The sequence below is a fragment of the Chrysemys picta genome, chromosome 2, assembly GCF_011386835.1.
Source record: "Chrysemys picta bellii isolate R12L10 chromosome 2, ASM1138683v2, whole genome shotgun sequence".
Classification (NCBI taxonomy): domain Eukaryota; kingdom Metazoa; phylum Chordata; order Testudines; family Emydidae; genus Chrysemys; species Chrysemys picta.
This window is the reverse complement of record NC_088792.1, coordinates 50658399-50674836: the sequence shown is the minus strand read 5'-3', so window position 1 is coordinate 50674836 and position 16438 is coordinate 50658399. Positions and strand designations below refer to the sequence as shown.

Here is a 16438-nt window from a genome sequence, read left to right as displayed (position 1 = left end):
GTGGGAGGGAGTTTTATTTATGTATTGAAGCAGGTTCTCTCAGGGGATTTGGGTAGTCTGTTTCAGGGTGTGATCAGATAGAGTGTCCTTGTTTGGAGAAGGAGGTTTTGAGTGTGTTATGGTGTATATCGCAGACTTTCTCCTCAGAGCATATTCCATGGTATCTGAATGCTTGGGTTTAGATAACAAATTTCTTGGTGTGTTTGGAATGGTTACTGGATCTATGAAGACAGGGGTGCTGATCATGGGTTTCTTGTATATAGTTGTCTGTAGGGTTCCATTGTTGAAGCTGATTGTGGTATCCAGGATTTGATGCTGGTGTGGGAGTGTTCCAGGGAGAGTTTAATGGATGGGTGGTGGTTGTTAAAGTTGTGGTGGAACTCTATAAGGGAGTTTAAGTTGTCTGGTCCAGAAGATGAAAATATCATTGATGTATCTCAGGTATACCATTGGTTTCATGGTGCATTTGTCCAGAAATTGTTCTTCAAGGTGGTCCATGAAGAGAACATAAGAACATAAGAATGGCCCTACTGGGTCAGACCAAAGATCCATCTATCCCAGTAACCTGTCTTCCGATGTGGCCAGTGCCAGGTGCCCCAGAGGGAATGAACAAAACAGGTAATCATCAAGTGATCCATCCCCTGTCACTCATTCTCAGCTTCTGGCAAACAGAGGCTAGACATATTGGAGAGCCATCCTAATACCAATGGCTGTTCCCATGGTTTGGATAAAGTTTTGTTGTTGAATGCAAAGTTGTTAAGGGTGAGGATGAAATGGATGAGTTTGGCTATGTGTTTGGGGTGGGTATCTGAGGATTTTCCATTGTCTTATAAATATTTGAGGCAGGCAGTTATATATTGGGACTCAAAAAAAAAAAATCTTCAAACCACTCACCACACATAGGGCCAGCTTCTTCCAGGACACAACCAACTTTTTCCACAAACTCCGCAGCATTGACAACCTCCCTCAGAACATCTTCCTTGCCACCATGGATGTCACCTCTGTATACAGCAACATCCTGACAATGATGGCATAGCTGCCCCCTTAGCAGCTCCCCCTCTTCCCTTCCTTTCCTCCTTATGACTGGAGGGATGTTAACTGGCCACTTCACCATGAATGGTCCCTTGAGATATGTTTTCACTACTTCGTATTACTTTCCAACTTGTATTTAGGTGTGACCCTCTGAGTAAGTTTCCCAGACCTGAAGAAGAGCTCTCTGTAAGCTTGAAAACTTCTCTCTTTCATCAACAGAAGTTGGTTCAATGAAAGATATTACCTCACCCACCTTGTCTTTTTAATACCCTGGGACCAACACAGCTACAACAACACTGCATATTCTCTTGGACCAATGAAGTTAATCTAAATAACAAATACAGAAGAATGGACTGTTGCAGATGGCAGATACCATTGACAAAACCTTTGCATTAGCTTAATTATATCTGCACTTTTCATTGCATTCCTACAAAATGGCTGTGGCTACAATGGGAGCAGAACTATATTCACTACAGTCATGCTCAGAAGTGACAACTGTCTTCCAGCTCAGAGGTTGTGATCATGGTGAACATGCCAGAGCCAAAAAGTGTGGCTTTTGTTTTGTTTTGCTTTTAATAACTACAGTAGCAGAAACAAACCTTCCAGCAAATGTATAGCATTATTTCTTTACACAGTGGAAAAACAGGACTCTTTGCTGCCTTTTTGCTTCAAAGTATACAGAAGGAAACAATCTCTTATACAGCTTTTACAGTTCAGCTTTTAGGGCTGCACCCTGAGGTGGGTCCAGGGAACAAGGTAACAAGAGGCAGGGCCAAAAAATAAGTGGAGGCTGGCAACCCCTGGGAAACCCTGGAATCCCTGGCCAGACGTGGATGGTTTCTTGTTCAATGCTCTTTGCAGGTCTCTTCCTGGCAGCATTGGCAATATAATTACCTACTGGCTGAGCTACCACTGGATATACACTGTTCTTTGGGAATCCTCCAGTAGCAGGATGGTAGTGCTAATTTAAAAATCATTAACGCAGTCCTTTTTTTTACACCGGTTAGAATTGCAATGAAGTGGGATAATGCTACTAGGAATGGGAGTTCCTTGGCTTCTTCCTTATACTCTGGTTATGGCCTCTATTCCCATGGACACATTGACTTCAGCAGTAGTTCAGCGTGCTCAGCATTTTATAGGAGCCCTAGTGTGGCCAGGGCTGGTATTTCCAGAATATAGACTTTGGGGTGAATCATTTTGATTCGTCAGAAGATACCTTCTAGGGTCTTCACTAAAACCATTGGCTTAAGCACTAGCTAAGATATTTGCAGCTAGAAATATTCAGGTGGAAGAAACATCTATGAAAACATATGATCGTGTGCTAAAATAAATATTTGTAATTAGTATATTGAACACAATTAAAAAACACAGAGACCATATTTAGGCTCTGATTCTGCAATCAGGTCTATACTAGTAGATCTGGTTGCAGGGCCTTAGTCTTCATTGATTTCCTAGACAATAGTATAGATGTATATCTATAAAATTCAAAAAAGGTTGCTGCACCCATTAATCAAAGTGATACATTGTTTGGCTGGGGATTTGCTGTATTAAACTGTCATGTGATTGGAATCACGTCATTTTAATTGCTATTGTAAGTAGCTGTCAACCACATAATGTCTAATGTCTTCTGTGCAATCTTTAACTGCGTGTGCTCTTCAAGGTCTCATCTTCAGGCCAGTGCTCCTTGTGCCTGAAGATGGGATGCTTAATACCTATACAAAAGCTACAGTGTTCACTGGTCAGGCATCACAGTAATTCTACATAGAAGCAACAGAGCATCTGATGTCAAAATGATATTGTAATCATATGACTTTGCCAAAAGTTTCAGAACTCACGGAAAGATGCTATTTAGTTCTACATCCAGTGACAGAATTGTTTCAGAAGTTTCAGAACTAACTAAAAGATGCTATTTAGTTCTAAATCTGGTGGCAGAATTGTTCATTCTAGCCATATAAAAGCAAATAACCAGATCCTGCTTTTAGTTACACTGGTATAAATCTGGAGTGAATGGATTAACTCCAGATTTATGACATCATAACTGAGATGAGAATCTGGCTGATCAAGTTTGCAGCAGATAAAACATAATATTTTTCAAAGTAGGAGTTGTGAAGGGTGCTAGTGTTTAATTATGTAGTTGTCATTTTTGACAGAAGCAGGACAAGTCTGAAGGTATTACTGTGGTACAAACTGTTCTAAATTTAGCATTGAGGCATATTTTTTATACCACTGTGTAATTCAATAAATATATGCTGGTAATATTTTCATAATAGGGTTTTCTAAATTAAGATTAGTTCTCTTCCTTGACTGAATCTCACCTCAGGATTATGTATAACAAAGACACCGCAGCTGATAGCTATCTTACATTCTGCAGTGTTGCATGACAAACTGTCACCTATACTTTGTTGCACTATTTAAACTTCTGATAAACTTCTTGCTTCATAACAACCCTGCGGGTGGGATCATACAGTAATAATCCACCTCCTTGGAAGACAGTTCTTAACAAATAATAGTGTGGAAAAAAATAAGAAGTGAAGTCCACATTTTATCCAGCCTTGCAAAATTCTAGTTGCTCACTTACCCCAGGCATGTAATTTTTTTGACAGATGAGTAAAATATTGACATCTTTTTCATTATAATTAATCACAGTATAGGAGGAGGTTAGTAGATTTTGTATAATATAGTAAATTTTCATGGTCATTCTTGCAGGTTGTATTAATCTAACCCTCTGTTCTGAGATGATCAAAATGATCTGTCAATCCAAACGTTTGTGGATATATTTATTTACCTAGATCTGAATATTCTGATTTTTTTAAATAGTGGCTACATTCCTATCATATCCAGAAATATTATTTTTAACTATTATTATTACAACAGGACTTTCTGGTTGGGAAAAATGTTCCAAACCATTTTCATACCAGTCTTGAAAGTGTTTGGATGAAATAAATATTTGCCAGGGCCCTGGGTTATCAGCTCTGGCTGTGGAGCATTTGGTGCAGATTAGGGTGATGATACAAACTTGCCTTTAGTCAGCTTTATGCTTCCCCCCATGCTGGGACTGTTCTGGACTGGGTGGGTACCTCAACACAAACTATAGCAGTCTGAACTTTATGGGTGCCACTTTCCCTTTCATGTGGAACCGGAACTAGAATCAGCCAGGGCTGGGGGAAGCATGGGAATCACTGTGGTGGTTCTCTGCCACCGAAGTCATAGAATCATGGAATTGTAGGACTGGAAGGGACCTTGAGTGGTCATCTAGTCCAATCTCCTGCACTCATGGCAGGACTAAGTATTATGTAGACCATCCCTGACAGGTGCTTGTCTAATCTGCTCTTAAAAATCTCCAATTATGGAGATTCCACAACCTTCCTAGGCAATTTATTCCAGAGCTTAACCACCCTGACAGTTACAAAGTTTTTCCTAATGTGCAACCTAAACCCCATTTGTTGCAATTTAAACCCATTGCTTCTTGTCCTATCCTCAGAGGTAAAGGAGAAAATTTTTTCTCCCGCCTCCTTGTAACAACCTTTTATGTACTTGAAAACTGTTACCATGTCCCCTCTCAAACTCCTCTTCTCCAGACTAAACAAACCCATTTTTTTCAATCTTCCCTCATAGGTCATGTTTTCCAGACCTTTAATAATTTTCATTGCTCTTCTTTAGACTTTCTCCAATTTGTCCACATCTTTTCTGAAATGTGGCACCCAGAACTGAACACAATACTCCAGCTGAAACCTAATCGGTGCATAGAAGAGTGGAAGAATTACTTCTTGTGTCTTGCTTACAACACTCCTGCTAAAACATCCCAGAATTATGTTTGCTTTTTTTGCAATAGTGTTACACTATATTTAACTTGTGATTCAGTATGATTCCCTGATCCCTTTCCGTAGTACTCCTTCCTAGGCAGTCATTTCCCATTTTGTAGGTGTGCAACTGATTGTTCCTTCCTAAGTGGAGTACTTTGCATTTATTCTTATTGAATTTCATCCTATTTACTTCTGACCATTTCTCCTGTTGGTCCAAATCATTTTGAATTTTAATCCTATCCTCCAAAGCACTTGCAACTCCTTCCAGCTTAGTATCATCTGCAAATTTTATAAGTGTACTCTCTATGCCATTATCTAAATCATTGATGAAGATATTGAGCAGAATTGGACAAAGAACTGATGCCTGTGGGACCACACTTGATATGTCATTCCAGCTTGACTGTGAACCACTGATTACTACCCCCAGAACAGTTTCCAGTCAGTTATGCACCCACCTTATAGTAGCTCCTACCCCTGGAACAGTTTTCAGCCAGTTATGCACCCACTTTATAGTAGCTCCATCTAGATTGTATCTCCCTAGTTTGTTTATGAGAAGGTCATGCGAGACAGTATCAAAAGCCTTACTAGAGTCAAGATATACCACATCTACACTTCCTTCCTATCCACAAGGCTTGTTACCCTGTCAAAGAAAACTATTAGGTTGGTTTGACAAGATTTGTTCTCGACAAATCCATGCTGACTTTTACTTATCACCTTATTATCTTTTAGGTGTTTGCAAATTGATTGTTTAATTATTTGCTCCATTATCTTTCTGCGTACTGAAGATAAACTGTCTGGTCTCTAATTCCCTGGGTTGTCCTTATTTCCCTTTTCATAGATTTGGCACTATATTTGCCCCTTTCCAGTCCTCTGGAATCTCTCACTTCTTCCATGAATTTTCAAAGATAATCGCTAATGGCTCAGATATCTCCTCAGTCAGCTCCTTGAGTATTCTAGGACGTATTTCATCAGGCCCTGTTAACTTGATGACATCTAACATGTCTAAGTAATTTTTAACTTGTTCTTTCCATATTTTAGCCTCTGATCCTATTTCATTTTCATAGAATCATAGAATATCAGGGTTGGAAGGGACCTCAGGAGGTCATCTAGTCCAACGCCATGATCAAAACAGGACCAAACCCCAAATAAATCACTGCATTCCCCAGTCCCCAATCCCTGACATTCACTATGTTAGCTGTCCAATCACTACAGTACTAACCTTTTTGGTGAAAACTGAAACAAAAAAGTCATTTAATACTTCTGCCATTTCCACATTTTCTGTTATTGTTTTTCTCCCCTCAATGAGTAATGGGCCTACTCCGTCCTTGGTCTTTCTCTTGCTTCTAATGTATTTGTAGAGTGTTTTCTTGTTACCTTTTATGTCTTTAGCTAGTTTAATCTTGTTTTGTGCCTTGGCCTTTCTAATTTTGTCCCTACATACTTGTGTTATTTGTTTATATTCATCCTTTGTAATTTGACCTAGTTTCTACTTTTTGTAGGACTCTTTTTTTGAGTTTCAGATAATCGAAGATTTCCTGGTTAACCCAGGATGGTTTCTTGCCATACTTCCTATCTTTCCTACACAGTGGGACAGTTTGCTCTTGTGCCTTTATTAATGTCTTTTTGAAAAACTGCCAACTGTCTTCAATTGTTTTGCCCCTTAGCCTTGCTTCCCATGGGATCTTACCTACCAGCTCCCTGAGTTTGCTAAAGTCTGACTTCTTGAAATCCATTATCTTTATTGTGCTGTTTTCCTCCTACCATTCATTAGAATCATGAACTCTACCATTTCATGATCATTTTCACCCAAGCTGCCTTCCACTTTCAAATTCTCAACCAGTTCCTCCCTATTTGTCAAAATCAAATCTAGGACAGCCTCTCCCTAGTAGCTTTCTCCACTTTCTGAACTAAAAAAATTGTCTCCAATACATTCCAAGAACTTGTTGGATAATCTGTGCCCTGCTGTGTTATTTTCCCAACAGATGTTTGGGTAGTAGAAATCCCCCATCACCACCAAGTCCTGTGCTTTGGATGATTTTGTTAGTTGTTTAAAAAAAGCCTCATCCACCTCTTCTTCCTGGTTAGGTGGTCTGTAGTAAACCCCCTACCATGACATTCCCCTTGTTTTTTTTACCCCTTTTATCCTTATCCAGAAACCTTCAACAAGTCTGTCTCCTATTTCCATCTTAACCTCCATCCAAGCAGATTCATTTTTAATATATAGGGCAAGACCTCCTCCCCTTTTTCTCTGCCTGTCCTTCCCGAGCAAGCTGTACCCTTCTATACCAATATTCTAGTCATGCTTATTATCCCACCAAGTCTCTGTGATGCCAACTATGTCATAGTTGTGTTTATTAACTAGGAATTCAAGTTCATTCTGCTTATTCCCCATACTTCTCACATTAGTATACAGACATCTAAGATAATGATTTGATTTCCTCCCTATGTTCTCTCTTCCCTCCCTTGTCCCTGCTATAACGGACAGGGCTCCCCCCAGATTCCAACTTTTCTTCCAGGTCTCTGTGGTAGTAGGCTTTTATCTCCTGCCCCCATCGAACCTAGTTTAAAGCCCTCCTCACTAGGTTAGACAGTTTGTGTCCAAATATGCTCTTCTCCTTCCTTGAAGTCCTGCTATGTTGGTATGATTCTCCTGCAGCCAGGCACAATGGATTTAAGGAAGTTTTGAATCAAAGTAATTCTAAGCAGCCCTAATGCCAGAGAGAAACTTGTCTTTGGAGTTTGACTTTCAACTGGTATATTTTCTATAATTATATGTGGCCAAGTGGATCATTCTACCTTAGGGTAGATGCTGTCCATCACTAGAACTATCTGAGCATAAAACCAATAGCAAGAGCAGTCTCTGGCACTTCTCCCTTTTCCAGGTCAAAACAATGAACAGCCTGTTAAGCTGTGTTTTGTATTGTACATATTAATTTATATGGGCTCCCAGAGCATAAGGTTGGCACCCGCAGAGGTTCTTATAAATCTAAATAAATAATTGCATAAAATGAATTATGAATTAAATTCTGTCACAGATGTTTAAGCAAAAACATGTGTTAATATTGTGATGGGTTAGATCACAGAAACCCTCTTGGGAGTGGCCACCTAATGTGCCAAGACTACTTCTGCCCCTGCTTTCCTGCCCTGTCAGCTTAGGACTTCAGTGCCCTGCCTGGTTTGAGCCAGACCCACTAGCCTGCTGCAAACCCAGACCCAGGTCTGAACCACATCCTCTCACAGCTGTAGGCTTGACTGAAAGCAGCTTACAGAAGTGTTCTTATCTTTAACACTCAGATGCCCAACTCCCAGTGGGGTCTAAACCCAAATAAATCCATTTTACCCTGTATAAAGCTTATACATGGTAAACTCATACATTGTTCGCCCTCTATAACACTGATAGAGAGATATGCATAGCCGTCCCCTCTTCCCCCCAGGTATTAATAAATACTCTGGGTTAATTAATAAGTAAAAGTGATTTTATTAAATACAGAAAGTAGGATCTAAGTGATTCCAAGTAGTAACAGACAGAACAAAGTGAATTACCAAATAAAATAAAATCTGCAAATCTAAGTCTAATACAGTAATACAACTGAGTACAGATAAAAACCTCACCAGTAAGCTTCGTTTTACAGACTAGTCTCCTTCTAGTCTGGGTCCAGCAATCACTCATACCCCCTGTGGTTATTGTTCTTTGTTCCAGTTTTTTTCAGATATCATTGGGGTGGAGAGGCTCTCTCTTTAGACAGCTGAAGACAAAATGGAGGCGTCTCCCACGGGCTTAAATAAACTTTCTCTTGTGGGTGGAGAGCCCCTCCTCTCTCCTATGTAAAGTCCATCTCCAAGATGGATTTCTGGAATCACCTGGTCAAGTCACATATCCATGCATGACTCACAGTTTTTACAGGCAGAAGCCATTGCCCACATGGTATCTTGTATGTCTCCAGGAAGACTTTGCATGTGGATTGGAGCATTCCAAGATGCAGTGTTCCTTAAGTGCTTCTTGACTGGGCACTTAACTTTGTGAATTCATTTCTAAAGAAGCTGACCAAATGCCTTACAAAGCTTCCTTAGAAATCAAGCAAGTATACAGCCAATATTCATAACTTCAAGTTATCAAAAAATGATATATGTGTACAAATGGGATGAATAGATTCAGTAGACCATAACCTTTACAGAGATATGTTACATGGCACGTGTAGCATAAAACATACTCCAGTTATATCATAATCCCATAAAGCATTATGGGATACATCGTCACAAATATAACCAGCAAAATGTAAAAAACAAACAAAACAAAAGAAAAAACGTTAATTATATTCAGAAACAAAGACACTATTACATTATAGATTAAGGCTTAGACTTTCAAAGCTGCCTGAATATCTCATGCTAAAAGCTGATGCATTGTAGATGCAAAAATGACATAGACTGAACACCAAGAGATCTATGTTGTTGGTATGCTTCAAGCTACATAACTGAATGAAACATATATTACCACTGTAACTATAACATAACTACAGGGAAATTGACTTCCATTAAATTGTGTCTTTAGTATGTTAAATATACCAAGATAAAAAAAAAATGTATTACATGCTAAACTCTGGCAATACACACAAGTCATTCAGCCCTGAAGTAAACTTGCTGATTTTGGAGTAGATATATGTATCAATAAGTATTACTTTGAAGGTACACCTCTACCTCGATATAACACAACCCGATATAACATGAATTCGGATATAACGTGGTAATGCAGTGCTCCTGGGGGTGAGGGGATGCACACTACGGTGGATCAAAGCAAGTTCAATATAACGCGGTTTCACCTATAACGTGGTAAGATTTTTTGGCTCCCGAGAACAGCGTTATATCGGGGTAGAGGTGTACTTTGTACTTAGATTCTAAAAATACATTAAATATCAGACTAAAACAGTAATGCTAAGTAATTCAGTCACTTAGTTAATCTGATTATATAAATTAATGGTAATAACATGTACAAATTAATTATGTTGCAATTACATTGTGTAACTACTATGTAATTAATGTATTTGTATTAGGAAATTATCCAAAAAATTTATCTGAAGGAGCCACAAATGTATAACCAAGAAATGCAAAGCCAAGATATGAAAATTTTGTTCTAAAAATTGGCAATATCCTAATTGTTTCTTTTTTAAAACCTAAAGCATACTTCAGCCATACAATACGCATGACATGGCTTTATTGCAACATTTTCTGTAAGTAGTTTCCATTGTGGGACATTCTCACACATACTGCGATCTGACAAGTTAGGTTACAGAAAACGGAGTCAATAGAATCAAGATTTACATAGACCTCAAACACTGAAATAACTTATGAAGAGCGCAGTATTAGCCAGATCTTCCAAGGGGATAAATCAGTATAGTTCCATTGACTTCAATGGAGCTATGCCAATTTATACAAGCAGAGGATCTGGCCCATGAATTCCAAATTCTCCAGAGAATGTCAGAAATCCCCAGGATATTTCTGAGTGCAAGACTGTGCCATTTCAATCTGATTTAATTTGCTGTTTTTTAAATTCATGGCCAAACAGCGACTTACTGGTATGCTTCTGAGGAAAAGGCTTAGATAAATAAATTATTTCCTCAAAGTTCAATGCTTTATTTTAGGCCAAAGTCTGCTGGGAAATATGGTACTGTAGCATGGGAGGAATTTTAGCATTTGATAAACATCTTCATTCTGTGCCAAAGCACACCTCTTCCAGAGGGTGTTGACATGGTGCAGATTTTAGAATAAGTGGGGCGATTGCTGTCAGATCCACTGTGACTCAATTTACCATAGCAAACAAGGATATTCAGTACAAATGATTAATGAACAAGTCAGCAGATGTATCAGATCTGAAAATTCTGTTCTTTACCCATTGATTAACCGGACATTATTTTTAAGTTTACAGCTGCCATGGAAAATGACCAGAAACCTATATTCTCAGAAAGCACATCCATCATCTTCAGGCATTCTTCCAATCTGTTAACATTAACTGCTACTAATAAGTGTCTCTGTCCAGGAAAACCCATCATTAAGATGGTTCATGTGGAATGGCTTCCAAATAACGTGAGAAGTAAACTACACTTGGGCTACATTTCCTCTAACGAGTCTGCCGTCTTCTTTCATTCTGTCAGCAACTTTAACAGAGACAAATGTGTTAAAAATAAAGATACAGGGCCAGCTCTTCAGCTGTTCTCAATTGGCATTGCTCCATTGATGTCACTGGAGCTATGCCGACATACACCTGCCAAGGATCTGGCCTGCAATACTTTGTAAATCACCTGTTATAGAGATTATGCAATGTGGAATCTCAGTGTATTTTCTTTTATCTAGAGGGGAGTTACAAATGTTAAAAATTGTATTCACTATATTGTGTCATGCAGAGCAAAATCAGGCATTTGGCTTTTTTCTTCTGTGTATTTCCAGAAAACAATATTGTATCTACTATTTAAAATACGTAATTAACAACACAAACAATGAATAAGACTTGAGGAATTAAAGTCTGCTTCATTTCATGCAACTTCAAGGCCCTAAATAAAGCTAATCACTCAGTAGGGTAACATGATGGGTCACTGCCAGAAATCTGAATACAACTGGCCCACCAGCTGAGCCAAGCTTGCATATGGCAATGGCTGCCTTTGTTTTCCCCTGATGTGTCCCAGGACCATTGTGGACTGAAAGGCGTGACCAGCTTGCCTCTGACTGGCATTCATTATAGAGAAGGACTAAGATGGTCTTTCCATTGGCTGGTCTAACTTTATGGAAGTCTTAAGGCACCATGCCTTTTGCTCCTGGCTCTGGGTTCCACTGCTTGTCCCACACTTTCTCTGGTCACTCCTGGAGTCCCTCACACAATTTGATAAGTGCTGCCAGCACTTTCATGTGCTACTAATCATCAGTGTATCTTGGTTTGCAAGAGTGCTGCTCAGAGACACTCGTGGGATGTAATTGTTGGTGCTAACAGTGGCCCTGACTCCTGGGAGGCAACTCAGCACTCCAAGTTCCTTAGGAGAGTCTTCAGCAGCCATTCTGCTCCACAGGGCTTTGTGTTTATTGCTGTCAAAGATTCAGCTCACCTGTCTGCCTTCATCATGATACATGGAGAGTAGGGATGGAGGGGCAGAATACCATGCCAGAGCATCTGTAGCTGCTCCAGAGTTTCTATGACCTCCTTCCTCTGCCTCAGTCAAGCACTGCCTTCATTAACATGCTTAGGGAGTTCACCAGGCAGGCAGAAGTGTGGGTAACACAGAAATGTGGTGTACTGCTGCTTTTGATGGTGGAGTCTGTCCTGGCCAGGATGTGGCAAAGGCTTTGTGACTGTAAATTACAGATTTACCTTTCTAATTGTTCTACTATATTTTATTCTACAGGGAATTCCCTTGGAGTGTTTGGACTGCTGACCATAGAATTGTTTTCTGAGCTTCGAAATTCCTGGTCCACCAAGAGGCTGGGCTCGCAGCTGGAATACGATGAAGGCATAATATGGATCACCTAGGAAAGGACCAGGATTATGTGTTATGACCCTCATCATGCAGCACAAGCAGTTTCCACCATCATCCAGAACCAGCTTCAAGCCATTGGTTAAAGTAAAGTAGGACTGGATGGCACTACGGAACTTCCAGAATCCAAGTTGTTCTGATTTGTACTTTTCCCATTGGGGTCCAGAGATCATACACTGGGAGATTAGAAACTATACTTGACCTTGCAGTGAACAAACCACAAATTAGAGAGCGAGAGAGAGAGCGAGCACCATGCTGTTTTGGCAATCGGATACATATCTATTCCTCTTGACTATGTTCTCTTGGCTTGCATTGTTTTCAGCACTGTTAAGGGTGAAGGATGCCAGCTAACAATTTATTAATAGTAACGAGTAGTTGGTTGGTGTAAGATAGTCAGATAAATTGGTAAAATGTAATCAACTGGTGATTGGGAAATCATGGCCCCCAGTCATGATGTGACTGGGTGATAGGGGAGTCCATTCCTGTCATGGGTTAGAAAATAAGCCTCTAATTATGAACGGACAGAATTTTGTTTACATGAAGACCTGATCTCTCAACACAAGTGATGGGTTACTCTTAAATTGGTGTACATAACTGAGCTTTTTGCTGGTCTCCTGGACACCCTAATCTAATGCATTGGGATGGAATTTAGTGGATAACTTAATTCTGGAAGGGAGGGAAATAAGGTCATGCTTCTTACCAAATTCCATAGTTTCAGGAACAACCTGCAGGAGGGCAGCAGTGATATAAATCAATAATGGAATAATGATCCCAAGAACAGTGCACAGTTAGTAGCACCCTTTTGATGAAAGATACTACCATGTTGGCTGGTTGTTGTAATGATGATAATAATGAACATAACCACGTGTGGGTTTCACAAAGGTACTTAGGTGCCTCACTACCATTAAAATCAATGGGAGTTAGGTGCTTAAATACCTTTGCGAATCCCAACCTACAGCACTTATTTATTAGGTGGAATTCAGCACTAAAGCAGAGTCCAAAGGCAAAAGTGCCAATTATTGTAGGTTAGAGGACAAGCACAGGCCTATAGAATAGAAACCCCCTCACACTGCTACTATGTGTTATACAGGAGCGGCTTCTTTTTTAAATTACTGTTAAAAATAAGAATGAACATGAGCCAATAAAGTTAAATTTACTGCCAGGTTGTACCATTTGTTTGGAACCAGAACTCCTCCTTGATTTCTGCGGCGAGTCCTACTTACAAACGACTGGCACAATAAGGCCCATACTACATAAATTGTACAGCCACTTACACAGCCAGTGAAATACATGCAAACATTAATTAAGTTAACCTTGCTCATTCATATTCATGCATGAGAAAGCCATGTTCCCTGGAACTTTCATACTTGTCATTTGATTTATGTGCACAGTACCGCATTGACAATTCTATACTTTTCTTAGAAGAAAAGTCAAGAGAGGAAAGAGGCAAATGAGTTTACCTGTCTCTGACCATGTACAAACTACTCTGGTCCAAATGGCACTGATGCACTGAATATAAGAGTATATATCAGAATTCACTAGATGCAGAGAATGACCTCCCGACACATCAAAGAATATTCACATTAATGCTTCATGAGTGTAATTAACTTTTTTAAGCATTGCAAACATCATGCCCTTTTGCATTCTTGTGCTCTGCAGCTTACTAATCAGAATGTTTGATATTTACTGCTATTGCGTCTCTGTGTTTATTGGGTTTGTGGTAACAGATTCATGAATGAAAAAACGACGACATTTGAATGCTACATCTCCTGGCCCAAAGAACACTGAAGTAACTGGAAAGACTTTCACTGGGCTTTGGATCAGATCCAGTAGCAAGCATGAAGAACTGTCCATCATTTTGGTCTCACGGTAGCATATTTACCTTCCACCTATAAAGTGGAAATAATGATACTGACTTCCTTTGTAAAGTGCTTTGAGATCTCCAGATAAGAAGTGCAAAATAAGAGCCAGGTGTTATTATATTAATATAATGCCTTAGACGTTTTAAGCAATAAAATAGCATTCAAGGAGAAAGACTGTATTTCATTCTCTTTTCTACAGCATGACTGAAAAACGATTTTTTTATTTAAAAATTAGGATCCAGATTCAGTTTTGATTGCAATGCTCTGTACTGAAAGTAAGAATAGTGAGAGCAATTACATGTTCAGAGTTCTGCTCGCTCAGAAACGCCTTCCATTCTGAGAGTGTTTATGCAACTGTGTGTGTGGCACAATGGTTTTTACTACCTTCTCTTAAAGCAGCCTGTATAAAACACTTTCTTTTTGATTGTTTCTCTTTATATTGTCAAGCATGTTTGCATTCTAAAGGGTTTTACCTCATTAAAGCAATTACTGTTAAACCTGCAGTAGTTTGTTGGTTTTTTTCCCTCTCAGGGCACTAAAAATATCCCTAACCAGCTCTTGCTAGATCAGGATGTTCTGTATTGCCCAGGGTAGCAGTGGGAAGCACCATTCTGAGAAAGAATCAACACTGCTTTTCTTTAGCTGGAGTACCAAAAACGGCACTGAGCATAAAAGAGAAGAAAAATGGAGCTGAACTCTGCCTGCTCTAATAGTCCCTGCCCTCCCTCTGCCTGACACAGGCTCAGCAACAGGAACAAAAATTTCCAAGTACACCTCTACCCCGATATAATGCGACCCGATATAACATGAATTCAGATATAACGCAGTAAAGCAGTGCTCGGGGGGGGGGGGGGGGGAGGGGAAGGAGGGGGCGGGGCTGCACACTCCGGCGGATCAAAGCGATATAACGCGGTTTCACCCATAATGCAGTAAGATTTTTTGGCTCCCGAGAACAGTGTTATATTGGGGTAGAGGTGTACAAGGCTTACCATGATAAGAAAGCAAATATAGTAAAGACTGATTGATCTGACACAGGGCCAGAGTGTAGCTGATCCAGAAGTGACTCTTCAGGGGTATAAGAGCAAGTAAGACATTCCCACTGCTGCCTGGCCCTCCTGGATTGCATTCTGGTTGCTAGAAGGAGTGATGGGCCCACATGGAGTACGGCCCTTATTGTGTCAGTCCCTTAATCAGGTGGGCAGGGAGAGGGTGGAAACTTGAGTCTTCCCCCACAATACACCAGCCCGTGCTGCTGAGCCAGAGCAAGCTGGGGAATATGTCACACCTGGTAAGGTGAGTTAGCAAATTGCTTTCTTCTGGAGCAATCAGGGGAGGGAATCAGGGAGGGTCATAGATCCTGGGATAGCACAGTTACATGTTGTCGCTTATGCAGGGCTGAGCTTGAAGGCAAAGTCTACCTCACAGTAACTTTTATTTATGATGAAATAGAACAGGGGGTCTCAAACTTCATTGCACCGCGGCCCCCTTCTGACAACAAAAAATACTACAGGACCCCAGGTGTGGGGACTGAAGCCTGAGCCCACCCAAGCCCCACCACCCTGAGGGGGCAAAGCCAAAGCTCTATCTCCCCAGGCCTGGGGGCCAAAGCTGAAGCCCAAGGGCTTCAGCCCCAGGCAGGGTCCTGTAACCAGAGCCCTGCTGCCCAAGGCTGAAGCCCTTGGGCTTGGGCTTTGGCCCTGGGCCCCAGCAACTCTAAGCCAGCTCTAGCGACCCCATTAAAACGGGGTTGTGACCCACTTTGGGGTCCCAACCCACAGTTTGAGAACTGCTGAAAAAGAATCATTGTCAGGGCCAGACATAACTATCTGTGATATTTTACTTAGCAGCCAGCATGGCAGTAACTTATGACAAATGTCCCAACCTTAATTGTGATAAGGAGCAAGTTGGTGCAGGAAAATAATAATTAATTATAGATTTAACAGCCTGGAAAGCACACAACACTCAATAAGGGGGCCCTTTACTTTGCAGAGTACATATAAGCAACGAATCTGAGTCTCTCAGTATCTATAGAATTACTCAACTGAGCCACAAAGAAAAGAACAACTGAAAGAGAAGGTTCTGTAGCATGTTCAGGACAGTCCTTGTTGAGGAACTTTGTGATTTTTACCTCTATTAAACAATACACAGTGATCACTCCAGACAGGCTTTTCCCTTCAGATCTTAAACCAGGAGGATCCTGAGATTCCGGGCCAGATTCTCCACGGCT

General features: G+C 40.4%; 1 long non-coding RNA gene across 2 annotated transcripts in view; it reads left to right on the top strand.

Annotated features, from left to right (window-relative positions):
- Positions 1–14705, top strand: part of LOC135981299 (uncharacterized) — a 57659-nt gene extending 42954 nt beyond the window's left edge. For both annotated transcript variants that reach the window (XR_010598261.1, XR_010598260.1), the window contains one exon: positions 12221–14705. This is a non-coding gene — a long non-coding RNA (uncharacterized LOC135981299). The remainder of the gene's footprint in view (positions 1–12220) is intronic.
- The last annotated feature ends 1733 nt before the right edge of the window (positions 14706–16438 follow it).